This window comes from Chelmon rostratus, chromosome 12 (assembly GCF_017976325.1).
Source record: "Chelmon rostratus isolate fCheRos1 chromosome 12, fCheRos1.pri, whole genome shotgun sequence".
In the NCBI taxonomy this organism is placed as follows: Eukaryota; Metazoa; Chordata; class Actinopteri; order Chaetodontiformes; family Chaetodontidae; genus Chelmon; species Chelmon rostratus.
The window spans coordinates 16,730,741-16,744,034 of NC_055669.1; positions in this window are offsets into that span (position 1 = coordinate 16,730,741).

Here is a 13,294-nt window from a genome sequence, read left to right on the forward strand (position 1 = left end):
AGGGAATGCTAAACTACTACTACTAAACTAAGGCTGTAGCACTAAAACTCCTGAGTATACAATGCAAAGGTGCATTTTATTGGTTGTGAGTTCAAACCTCTCATTTTCTTGAAAACAAGAATGCAATTTGACAAAGGTTTCAACAGAAATGTAAGACTTGAGGGTAATTAATGCAAATCCAAGCGTTAGCTGCTCAAAGACAGACTCGTAGGGTGAAACATATGTGCCGTGCACTATGAAAACACCTTAGCTCATGCCGCAGGTCTGTGGAACTCACAGATTTATGATTTTTTTTTTTTTCAGCGCGCTGGGAAAAAGCGAGTTCCTCTCTGGAAAGTGTGATAGGGGTCTGAAGGGTATATGTGCCTTCCTCGCCTCCTTCCTGCGCCCTGCCCAATAGCTTACCCTGTTTATAACTGTTTTTGATTGTTGTTAAGTACCTGTCAGAGCTCCCGCTTGTCCCTTGTGCCTGGAAAAACATGTGAGCTCAGCATCTCTCTAAACAGGAGCGAATTAAGAAAATGCAGCGCATTAAGGAAAAATACTTAGTGTGCTGTATGTATCTGGTGGTGAGAATCTGCTGCTCAAACGAGGATGACTGTGTCTGAATCAGCACGCAGACTGTCAGTCAAGTTGAGTGAAAAAGGTTTAGCGCTGCTAGTGACGCAGAGGCGCTTCTCATTTATATACTCCTCGGGTAACAGCGATATTAACTCAATAATCACTCCGGTTAAGATTACAGGACAGGCTGCTCAAATGATTAAACACCAGGAAGAGCATTCAAGTGTAATAAATCTTCAATATGTCTTGTGATACATGCGCTGTAAAAACTATCAGTGTTTTTTTTTTTTTTTTTTTTTGCTGGAAGGGAACTGCTCCATACAGGAGGTCCGCAGCTCCCCCCACCCCCTCGACTGGGGAGTCAGCTCATCGACCACGTCCGAGGCCTCCTCACAAGATGCGATGGATAATGATGATAACCGGCTCAGGAGGTTTTCAACACTTGCTCGCAGTCATAAAAATGTCAGCTTCGCATGACAAAGCTCATTTTTCAAATACCCCTCCTTCTGTTCTGATACGCTGCACTCCTGCCCAACGTCCAAATGAAGAATTTAATACAGCCCATAAATTGCACCGAATCTGAGAGGACCTGAGTCGACATTCTCCTTCTGGAAAAATAGAATAATAAACAAACAAATTATTCTATAAATAATAATGGAGCATGTGTTTCTTTCATTGACAACCATACTTGGAGAGAGGGGGGAAAGCCCCAGAGACCCCATAGCGGGGTTTCTAGGGGGATGGGATAAACATAGATCTGTGTAGACGCCTGGCTTTTTTGGCAAGCTGCTGCACTTGCATTTGCACCAGGAGAATTGGAGCGCTGGCCAGGAGAGGTGCAGGGTTAGAAACATTTTATTCTTGAGGAAATTCCTCCTATTACTCCATTATTCATCAGAATCTCTGAGGAGGTGGATGCTCTAACTGCTCTAGCAGAGGCTGTTTGGAGGAAAACAGTTCATCATGGTAGATATCCCAGACAAGAGAGTGTTCTGATGTATCACCAGTAGGATGTATGCGATGGACATATACTCCTCAGTCCATCAATTTACCAGGACAGTAAGTACTTCGGAGATCACTGACTGGACATTCAATACCACCACTACAAAGCACTAAATGTCAGAGTAGAACAGCCATTTACAATCGCAAAGGAGAAATTTGCTTCAACCAGGTCACCACCTGTTTTGTGCATCAGGGATGTATGAAATATTAACTATTGGGACGAATTCTGGGTTGTGTTTTCTCCCAAAATGTTGATGTTATATAAGCACATGAGGGAAAGTTGTACAACTGTGAATCGAGGAGGACCTGGAAGTTTCTATCAGCAGCTGCGCTGACCTACGACCGCTCATTTGTGTCCGCGTGTGGGGTGATGGTGAGGAAATCAGTTGTAGCTGTAGTGACTCTGTGTGTGTGTGTGTGTGTGTGTGTGTGTGTGTGTGTGTGGGAGCGGGGTTACAATGGCAGGCTGATGAAAGCGAGGGGGTTTACAGAGATGGGCCATGAAGCTGCTGTCCAGCTCATGCTTCAATTGTGCAGTAAAGATTCCCCAGCTGTCCTGCGGATTAGCCCGTGTGCTTATGTGATTAGGATACATGGCACCGTGGCGAGACCAGGCGCCTCTGACCCGGAGAATGTAGAATGAGATGAGAAAAGTGATGCTGCAACAAACCGCTGACAAACAGGCCACAAACCCTGAGCAGCCAACAGAAGACCTGAGAGAGAAAATAAGCCTGTTGCTGACGGTAGGAAACGCAGCAGACTGCTCTGCGAGATGAGGGACATTAAAAACAAGCTCTGACTGTTACCAATATTTATTGCTCAAGCTGCACTTGTGTGTCCGCCGCTGCAACATGAAATGAATCTGTCATACATAATCAGGTCAAGCTGACTGCATATACCTCAAAGGTACTGTGTTCTTCTTCATTCAGCCACTTTGTGATGCACAGTGCACAGTTTTGCCTTGCGGATGTTACTAAACAGGAGACTGTTGCATTCATTGATAGCCAATGCGATCGTGCTCGTATTATTTCATTCGCTTTGTGGTGGAGAACGACTGTCACTCTTAATGGAAATGGCAGATGTAGAAAAGCTCTTTTCAATACGCTTGATGTTTTCTTCTTCATTAAGAATCTCCACCATCATCAGAAACATGCAGGAAGAAAATGAGACCGCTTTAACTTTACGGGTCTGTAATTTCCTAATCATTTCTAAAGGAAGTTTGGAAAGAACTATGTAATTTGGGATTGGAAAATTACTGAGTAAATCGAGACAGTGTTCAATTTGTGAACGTTGTATTCATCTATGAGACTGCAATGAATTCTTCTTCGAGTCTTTAAGGAGTCCTTAACTCATGCAAAAATGAGACATTTGTTAACAATTCAACATAGACTGTATGGAGTGTTTAGTTTCCAATAATGAATCAGACTTCAGTCAGTTTTCCCTGCAATTATGACCCAATTACATACTTCTTTCTGGGAAACGATCAGGGAATTACAGATACATGGAGTTGGTGGTTTCTCTGTACACACTGTAGCCCCGATGCGGCGAGATTTTTGAGAGGATGCATGTTGGCTTCGTTGAACCTACAGATGTAGCCTCTATAGCTGCTCTGTAACTCTTAAAGAACAATTATAAAATCTGTCTAAAACACATTCTTTGACTCCAATTGCTTCAGACATTTATCAAATCATGCATTCATGGTGTGGCATGATCTATGCTGATCGCAAAAAAAAATCCCCGAGCTAAATAAAGGCTCATACGTGTGCTAACTGTCATGAGTGGTAGCTCTTGGAACATATCCCCAGTGGACAGCATGGGAAAGCTTTAAAATATGGGAAACACTGATGCTAACACAGGAAGAGGCCGAACTTTTCCTCCTGCATCCTCTTACTAAAATGTGTTCATGTTGGCCTGGGAGCGCTCAGGATGACTGACACGTGGAATGACAAACAGCGTGACAACATGGTGTGTGTGAGCGGCCCTCCAGCCCCGAGCCCCGCACAGCTGCACATTGCCCGCTCGGCTGTACCAGACGCTGTGGCACGGATTCAACAGTAACGCTGACCTCATGGGTCACAACCAGCGCTGCCTGCTAACTGGAGGCGGTGAAACCAGTGCTATTGCCCATAAATTAGGACAGTGTAATACAAATAGGCTAAAGTCGTGAGGCACACGGAAAGGCAACTCATTCATTCACTCACCACTTCTACTGCTACAACACCAACAACTAATTTGGTGTGGGAATATGAGTGAAAGAGATAGTAATCCCGTCTATAAATGCAAGATAGTTTGCTTTAGCTGGATTCCCACCCTTGCTGTTTTTGTGACAAGCATTTGCCAACCAAATCGAATCCCAAAGGATACGGGGGTTTCGTTTAACGGAGAGGTACTTGAGGATCTGTCACCACAATCTCAACAAGTGTGGCTGGCTGCTTCAATAGCAGCTTCTCATGAGGACAGAAGACAGGAAAGACCACATTGTCGGCGGGGGCGGGTCTCCATTTTGTGTGAATTTGGTCATTTATTGGCCGAGGTCAGCTCCTTAAGATTAGTGTTGGTGGTGGTGGTGGTGTGTGTGCGTGTGTGTGTGTGTGTGTGTGTGTGTGTGTGGTGGGGTTGGGCTAAATTGTTAATCCATTAATTTAGCTGGAGTTAACATGCTGGCCAGGGTCCAACAGAGACTTAAGTCACAATTGGAGTGGGCAGATATATTGAGGGGAGATGGTGGGAAAGTTGAAATGCTGCTTTTCATTGACAAAAAGGGGAATTTAAAGAGGAAATTGAAGCAACAGTCTGCGGTAGGTTTGTCGAAAAGTCCTTAAGTACCGTCCATGCCACTCTTGGTGATCTGCTTTTGCTGATATTTTGAGATTGTAAAATGTAAAAAGTACAGAGGGACTTTTGGCATGCAGAAAAAAAAAACAGTTGGCAGTATAAGCTGACTTACTGAGAAGACAAATTTCACAAACACCGCAATCAAGCCCAAAGATCTTAAATAAATGTTTTCCTTTGTAGCACGCTGACAGAACAGTATTTCCTTGGCAATGTAAACATGAGAAACATTGTCATCATTCAGTGATGAATAATTTCATTTTAAAGATAATGGAACAAGGGGCGCATTGTTGAACACGTTGACCTGTAGACAGATCCAGAGATTCTTGGAACATGTTAAAACAGGACAGTGAAAGCGTAACCGTCCAGGACAAAGAAACATTCCTCGTGTCAGTAAAACTTGTGTTTTTTCACGTCCGTGTTTTCAATTATGTTAGCAGGCTTGTTGAGAGAGACAAGCAAGATTGCCGTGGAAAAAAAAAAAAAACCCATCATGCTAGACAGCTATTTACGGAGCTGCTGTAGCCTCGCAGGAATGGTCCTCCACCTTGACTTATTGAATTATGGAGAAGCTGTCGACAGGTTGAGCAACTGTCTCCTTCTCTCTGTGTTTCCTTACATTCACTATTCTCAACACGGCGCTGCAGCTGTCAGTGTGCGCTCCATTCCTTGGCTGCAGCCAGCCAGGGTAGATGAGTGCACCTTGCAGGCTCGGATCACAGTGACCTCAGGTCGTTATCATTCATCCCACTCCTCAAAACACCAGTCAAATGACACGAGAAACTCGCCCGGCAACAGCAGGTTTCAGCCAAGTAATCCTGGGAATCAGGTCCATGTCGGATGGCTGGGTGACCGTGGCCACCATCTTTTCTAAACTTAACAATAGCTGCCGGATATAAGAGAGAATTTCCATAAATGCTGTCAGTGAGCAGAACCGCTTTTTTTTTTTTTTTTTTTTTTTTTTTGCAGAATTGACCATTATTGGCAAGGCAAGGCAAGGCAAATTTATTTGTATAGCACAATTCATACATAAGCAATTCAAAGTGCTTTACAGAAACATAAAAATACATTAAAATCATAAATAGAAATACTTTTCAAAGAAAGAGTAAAAGAAAGAAAGAGAGAAATTAGAAGAGAATAAAAAATAAAAATACAGATAAAATACTATAGAATTACAAAGAGGAAAATACATTTAAAGGAAAATTAAAAACAAGCCAGTAAATACAGCAATTTAGCATTTAGAGTGATTAAAATAATTTAGCAGATATATTTACTTTAAGTAGAAGCTGTAGCAAATAATAACGTTTTCAACTGTGAATTAAATGAACTGTCGGTGCAGACCTCAGGTATGCAGGTCACCAGGTTCCACAGGTGAGGAGCATAATAACTGAAAGCTGCTTCACTTTGTTTGGTTCTGATTCTGTGGAAACACAAGAGGCCTGTCCCCGATGACCTGAGGGGTCTGGATGCTTCATATGGAGTTCATAAATCTAGAATATATTTTGGTCCTTGACCATTTAATGCTTTGTAGACCAACAGTGAAATTTAAAGTCTGTCCTTTGACTCACAGGAAGCCAGTGTAGTAATCTGAGGACGGTGTGATATGTTATATGATAATTCTTCTGGTGTTTGTAAGGACTCTTGCAGCAGCATCAGCTGTAGTTGTCGAATTGACTTTTTGTTTAGGCCAGTAAAGACTCCATTACAATAGTCCAACCTACTGAAAATGAATGCATGAACAAGTTTTTCCATGTCTTCTTTGGACAGACATCCCTTAATTCTGGTTATATTTTTCAGGTGGTAGTAGGCTGATTTGGTAATGAGCTTTAAATGGTTGTTAATTGTTCAGATCAGAATCAATAATCACACCAAGATTTCCAGCTTTATCTGTTGTTGTCATTGACATGGAGTTAAGGTGAGCGCTGATCTTTAATCTATTATTTTTGAGGCCAAATACAATCACTTCTGTCTTTCCTACATTAAGCTGAAGAAAATTCTGGCACATCCGCTCATTGATTCGATGAATACACTCACCCAGTGAAAGTAAAGGACTGTAGTCATGTGATGATACAGAAATATAAAGTTGTGTATCATCTGCGTAAGTATGATAAGAAATACTATGATGCTCCATAATCTAAGCTAGGGGAAACATGTTGAAAAGAAGTGGTCTGAGAATGGACCCTTGTGGCACCCCACACATTATATTTTTTCGTTCAGACACATGCTCACCAATTGACACAAAGTTGTCTCTACCTTGTAAATAAGATTTGAACCAGTGTAGTACAGTGCCAGTAAGTCCCATCCACTTTTCCAGTCTGTCAAGAAGTAGAGTATTGATATACTTGTCTGTTGAAAGAAGTCCCAAATTCACATGTTTCTGAACTGAGTCCTCAATTTAACAAGTATTCTGCTCTGCTGGTTCACCATAATGAGTCACACACACTTTACCAGCAATTAATCAGTATTTTCATTATGATTGAATCCATTTATCATTAAGTTAACAGTATGTTAGAAAAAAGTGATAAAAAAAAGCTAATGTGACATCTTCAGATGCAAATATTCATTTTGCAGTGATAGAATACAGAGAGAAGGAGGGAATATTGACATCTGAGAAGTAGCAATTAGCAAATGTTTAGCATTTTTGCTTGCTAGATGAATCTATTCAGCAGTTATCAATACTTTTGTTGGACACGGGAGGAATTAAGCATCTTGGCCATAGATTTTAGCATTTCCAAAATCACATTAGTTGCATGCCCAGGAGGCTCTTGGTTCATCTATCTGACTGAGAATCTGGGGAGTGAAACATGCTCATGTTTAACTGAATAATTTGGTCTACGGTGTCTGCCAGTTTTGAAAACTTGTTAAACATTGTGCTGATGCTGCAAGCTATTACTCTACCACCTGTTGGTCCGGCCAAAAAATACAAATAATTATAAAACAGGTGTGGTTTCTGTAAAATGACCTCTGACATTTGACTTAAACACACACACTAGCCACTAATTCACCAGCATTAGTAATGTGTTGACTCCTGTGAGAGTGCACAGCTGTCTACTGGCTCTTTGCTGAGCTTTCTTTTTCTTGTTCCAGGTTTGTTGTTCTAAAAAACAGTAAATTTCTTCCACTGTATTCCTGCAGGGCTTTAAAATAAAGCTCAGACAAAAAGAAAGCGAGTAGCATTTCATTGAAAAAGCATCACGTCACTGTTTTTTCCTTATTAAAGCTCCTTTTAAGACTGAGTATTCAGTTCCAGTTGATTTACCAGAACATTTGGGTGGCTAATATGCGGTACATGTGCAAAAGCAGGATGCACGCTGAGTTTAGTGGTATTTAAAAATTGGAGGTCATTAAAATGTGAGCATGCAGTTCAAATTGTGATTACTTTTAATTTGTAGCGAGCTCTGAGCTGAGACTAAGCTGGAATAATGACGTCGCTGTGCTGCTGGTGAAGAAGGTGGCTGGCGAGGACCGAGCCCATGAACCGCATCCAGAAAAACTGTAACCTTCCAGCAGAGCGGTATTGGAGGTGTTCAATTTCATCCAAGTTGACGATGCCCCTGCCAAAAATGGCAAATTCATGTGAAGCGGGCCTGTCACCTTCCTGGCTGTCCTCGCCGAGCCCCAAACCACACACACTCGGCGACAGGTATCAGTTGGCTACAAACGAGGTGGAGCACGCCGGCCTCTGCAGCACAGAGCAGGCCGAGCAGCGTGGCCCTGCTGGGAACGAGGGGAAGGTGTGGCAATCAGATGTTGTCTTGTTAAGCGGGAATATCCGGCAGCGGAGCCCATTACAGATTAATGTGCAGCAGGTGTTGGGTGTCTAGACTAGCAGAGAGAAGTGCACTCGCTGAGTAATTGAAAGTGCAGGTGCATCTTGGACCGCTGCCAGCATGTGGGGCTGCTGTAATGTTTTTAGCTGCATGACATCTCACTTTTAGGGCTCGAGCTATTACATAAAACGCCTCTGAGCGCCGGTGAAAAACACGGTGCCTGAGGAATGCCAGATTTGCTTGTAAAACATCGCTCAGCTATTATGGACTTTTGTTTCTCTTACATTGACAGCTATTAATGTAATTTCATAAGTACGGTTTTTGGCTTGTTGAAGTGATATAAAATGGCTTGGCAAGAAGTCTGGAATAAAACCCTCCTGACTTTGTCCACTTAATCATAAAAACCTGGTGGGTTTGGCTTCCTGTGTTGACATAGAGCGGCCTGAGCCAAGAAATACAATCAAATGTTCTTGAAAAAGTCAGTCATGGTGGGCAACACAGACAGGATAATGTCACCTGATATTCAGTGATATTGGGAAAATGATTTGAGGTTACTGTCTCATTCTAATGGTCACTGTAGTGTTGGTGAAGCCTTACAACGGACAGGGTGGGGCTAATTAGTTTAAATTCACTAAGAGTTGATTACTAAAAAAAACAACAATTTGCAATGACAAATGTTTCTGCTTTGATTTTACAGTCCGCTGCTAATTGTCTCACATATTTCCTGCTTTTTATAGACCTAAAATAACAATCATTGAATCCAGAAGTTAATAATAAGATTTGTAAGCTCAGTGTAAGACGTATTTATGGATGATTGCAAGAAAAACACACATTTTCTGCTTTTTAGCAAAAGTTTTTGCAAAAGGGGAAAAATTATGGTGCAATTTTGCATGCGTTGCAACTGGAAGATCAGTAAGTCAGCAATATCTGATCTGATCTGTGTTAAATTTACTGCTGCTGTAGCTGTGATGCCTGTTTTATTCCCTGACCTGTATGGCTGCTCCTGGCTCGAGGCCCTCGCTGGCTATCAGTCTCCAGGGCTAAGAGGATAATGTGTTAGCTGATATCTTAGCTCAGTGTGGTGCTGAAATGGGAAAGGGGGAGTTTGGAGGAGGTAATGATGGACCACTTTGGTTTCTCCTGAGAAATAGGAATTCAGGCCCAATCTCAGAGGGTCCTGGCTAGACTAAGACCTGTATGTACACAGACGAAAATGCAATAGCTTCCTGTATACTGACATTGTTTATATTATATCTATATCTATAGTTTCCTGTTCAGAGGCAGCAGACCAGTTCAAGAGTTTTTTTCTTTGTGCTATCATATCAAGAGATAAAACTGCTGCAAAGCGATGTTGTTGGAAGTCAGACGCTTTGGCTAAGCTTCAGATAAGAAATATGAGAAGGAAGTCATATTGGCTGTGTTTTTATGGCTGATATGAGGCCTCGAAACACGACTTCAGCACACTGCCTGCGCGGGGTGAAATGAGTGTGGACGCGGTGCCAGGCGAGGGTCCTCTTTCTCTCCTCACACTGAGCCTCTCCAGTCATGGATCACAGAGCTGGAGAAGCAGCTAATAGCTCTTTCTAGCTGGGCCTGTGCTAAATACTCCCTCCACTAAAATTATTCCTCTGGGAATCAATGGGCCCATTCTTTTGTGAGCTGTAGTTTGCTTGATGGTCCCAACCTCAATGTGAAACATTAGACAGCAATGGGGAAAACATAAAACATAATACTTGTGTGACCAGCTTGTCATTGGCTCTTCGGTGGCTGTGTTAAGAATTTTGCCCAAGATAGTAGATTCAGCGAGGGAGAGGCTAGTTAGGGTAACAGGCTCTCCACAGATTGAATTCCAGCGCTGATGCATGGTAAAGGAGGGGCTTTCGATGGGTATCACTGTAAATATTTTGGGTGCCTTTTTGCAGAAATATAAACATGCAATACTTAATGTCAAAGTAATGTTTTAGCCCAGCCAGTGGTGCGGCTGTAGGGATGGCAGTGTCGGATGGTCCACCGTTGTGGCTCTGACTGAAATACCTCAACAACAATTGCATAGATTGCCATGAATTTCTGTACATTCAGCCTCAGAGGATGAATCATAATGACTTTGGTGATCTCTGACTTTTCTTCCTGCACCACAAGCATGTCAAGTTTTCCACTTATTCTGTGATACATCTCATACATTTACTGCATGGATTGGTACAGACATTCATGGTTCCTGGAGGATGAATCCTATTGGTTTTGGTGAGTTTTCACTCAAAACATTTTTTAGTGTCTCAACAACTACTGGCATGGAATTTGTTACACACATTTTTGCCCCATCAGCATGAATTGTTACAACTTTGGTGATCCAGTCATTTTCTATAGAGTGCCATCATCACCATCCTTTGGTTTATGACCAAATACCTGTGACACAAAAACAAATGCAATCCCATCAGCCTCTGCTGTAGTTTATGTTTAGTGCTGATTAGCAATTGCTAGCACACTAAAGTGCTAAACTAAGATGTGAACATGGAAATTATACCTGTTTAACATTAGCATGCTAGCATTGTCATTGTGAACACGCTAGCATGCTGACATTAGCATTTAGCTCAAAGCACTGCTGTGCATAAGTACAGCCTTAAAGAGCCACTAACATGGATGTAGAGTCTGGTCTATGTCATTTTCCTAAACATTTTTCCTTGAACTTGGCTGTTGCAGCACCCCATAAAAGCAGCCATTATAAAAACCATCAACTGATAAAAAAAATGTGAAGCAGACTTGCAGCAGAGAGAGGGAGCGTGAGAAGATGGTGTTGATGTGATACAACCATGTTCTTTGACCAGTGAAGCACATGAACTACACTGATGTTTCTGTTAACAGTGAAAAACAGACAGATCTGCATCATATATGCTTGTCTCCTCTATCACACGTCTGTATCCTCACTTTACTGCATTATTCTAAACTATGATAAACTGGTCGTGGGTTACATCTCTCTGCCGTCTCTCCCTCTTCCTCTCCTCGCAGTTCTCATGCATTAGTTCCTGTTGTTGACTGTGTAGCTGCTTTAACATACAGCTGTTGGTGGTCAAGTTTGCTGAGCATAGCAAAAAGCAGTTAGTATGATATGAAAATTATTGTAAAATTTATTCAAGATAGGCATCATTTGTTGGGCCTAAATATCATCATTCTTAAGTTGCAAGTTTGAATTGAACAATTGAATTTGATACTTCAGGATCATTTCACTCTGTTAGGACCCTTCCTAAGCAAAAATGGCTGTTCGTCTGCAACCTTAGTCCTTTTTAAATAGATCGGGATTTATTTCTTACAAATTATCCAGGGCTTGGTGTGAAACACACCCATTGAGGTTCATTTCATGACAGAATCAGATTTCCATTTTTTGCAGCGTGGTCAGAGCTAGCACCTTTGAGACCAGCGATCAAAGATGAACCACAGTCTTTTCGTCTGCATCCCCTTTCTTGATTGAACTCCACAAGAATGTCTAACATCTAAAACGGAGCAAAGCATTTAGTGGAAAAACAAACATCTCTATTTCAGCCCTTTATAATGCACATCATGTTTTTTTTTTTCTTGAAGCCCTTTTTAATCTTCCAGTAATTGTTTCTCGCAGTCAACCACAAGGATCACTACCCTTCACCCAGAGAGTTTAGCCTAGCCCTTGACCACAACATCTCCGCTGTCTCGCCACAATAACCTGGTATCGGATACTTATCACCCATAATTCACAACTGCCTGTATTTCTAGGGTCTCTGGCTTCCCAAATCAATTATCACAGATCTGCTCAGACTTTCCCAGCTGATGACGGGAGCCTTTCTTGTACTCAGAGCCTCCAAAAACACCAGATCAAATTCTAAGAAACTGTCATCAGCGACTAAGCAAAGAGCCTCACGGCATCCACAAATCGCATATTGAATATAAAGAAATGCATGATGACGTAACTGCAAAATCAGGCATTTATATTATCTCAAGGGAATGCTAAACTCGCGCGGAGTGGCACAGTACAAATTAAGCAGATTTAGACTCAAGTGTTCACGGCAGACCAGCAGAGTAAAGTACCCAAATCAGCTTAATGTGGCTAAGCCTAAATATTTATAAAATCAGTTGTAATGGGCTACCCCCCTGGCAGTACCATCCTGCCCAGTGTCACTGTGCATATAAGCTGCAAAACTGTGACTTTTGATGTCAAATGTGAACTTCTATTGATTAGATTTTATCCATAAAATATTTTCTTGATGAAAATGGTCAAATTCGTGTTGCTACCAGAAAGCTTGTCCACAAAAACTGGACATTCATGGAAACCCACTGTATAATGTTAATGTTATCTATTGTTTTTGGTCATAACGAGTGTCTAAATGCAGTCTTCATCTGCCTTACGTTCATAATGCCCCCCTCTGCCTGGTCTGTGCCAGACCTCTGCTCAGCTTGTCTATTTGGTTACTATTACTGAGCCTTTGTTCGCACTTAAATGGAAGCTGATATGAGTTGTAAGAGGAGCCTGTTGCTACAAGAGTCTCTGCAAAGGTCAAACATGGTGGTTTGTTTTTTCTAGGATTCCTCTGGGATGCAGAGTGAATAACTTTAAGGCTTTTTACCTGTAGGCAATAAGGAGCAACAGCACCCCTGCCAGTTGGTCAATTAGAGACAAACATGCCTTTATGGACCTGCCAGATTAGGAAGTGTAAACATTTCAAAACAATGGCCAACATGGAAGAAGAGGAGAGGAAAGAGATTAAGGAGAAATGGCTGCAGATTTATCACCGTACTTTTCACAGTCATGTTCCAACAGGTTTGCTTTGAAGTCAAACTCAAATCAAAAGCAGTTTTTGATTCTAAGAAATCCTACATACAGTATATCATTAGTGTTTGTTTTTACTGTTGTGGTTATTTGGTCAAGACTGTAACAGGACTTCTTGTTGATGTGAGTTTCCACAGTCTGGTCATTTGCCACCACGGCAGCTGAAAGAGAGACAGCTAATGCTAAAGCTAGTTTCCCATCTTTGGTGTAATACTGAATGCAACAAACACAACACAGCTGCGGGATATAACTCTGGAGTCCGGTGGGAATCAGTGCCAATGTTAGCACCCTAGGCCAACTACTTTCCAAGTACAGGCTAGTTAGCCTAGCCTTACAT